The sequence below is a fragment of the Merops nubicus genome, unplaced genomic scaffold (genome assembly GCF_000691845.1).
Source record: "Merops nubicus isolate BGI_N331 unplaced genomic scaffold, ASM69184v1 scaffold10422, whole genome shotgun sequence".
In the NCBI taxonomy this organism is placed as follows: domain Eukaryota; kingdom Metazoa; phylum Chordata; class Aves; order Coraciiformes; family Meropidae; genus Merops; species Merops nubicus.
The window spans coordinates 47,049-47,412 of NW_008592867.1; positions in this window are offsets into that span (position 1 = coordinate 47,049).

Below are 364 nucleotides of genomic sequence, written 5' to 3' on the forward strand. Positions count from 1 at the left end.
AGTGTATTTTATTCTTTCATGTATATCTTTAAGATTAGATGAACAGAATATAAAAAAATTGACAACTGTGAAGACATTAACACAATGCACTTCAGTTTCATTCTGAAATGGATTGAAACTGGCAAGAGTAACAAATAAATGTAGAGAATAATCTTAATGCTCTTTGTCTACATATTTAACATTAGAATACCTTTTCAAAGTCAAATAAAAATATGCATGATTCAGAGTATCTCAGAACAGTTGTTAGACATTAGCTGACTTCTGACTAGTTAATGTTTTTGCACTGCTTGATACCCTGTCAAATTCTGAATAGTAATGAGATTTTTATAACTATCATGTGGAATTTTGTCTTAATAAACGTATG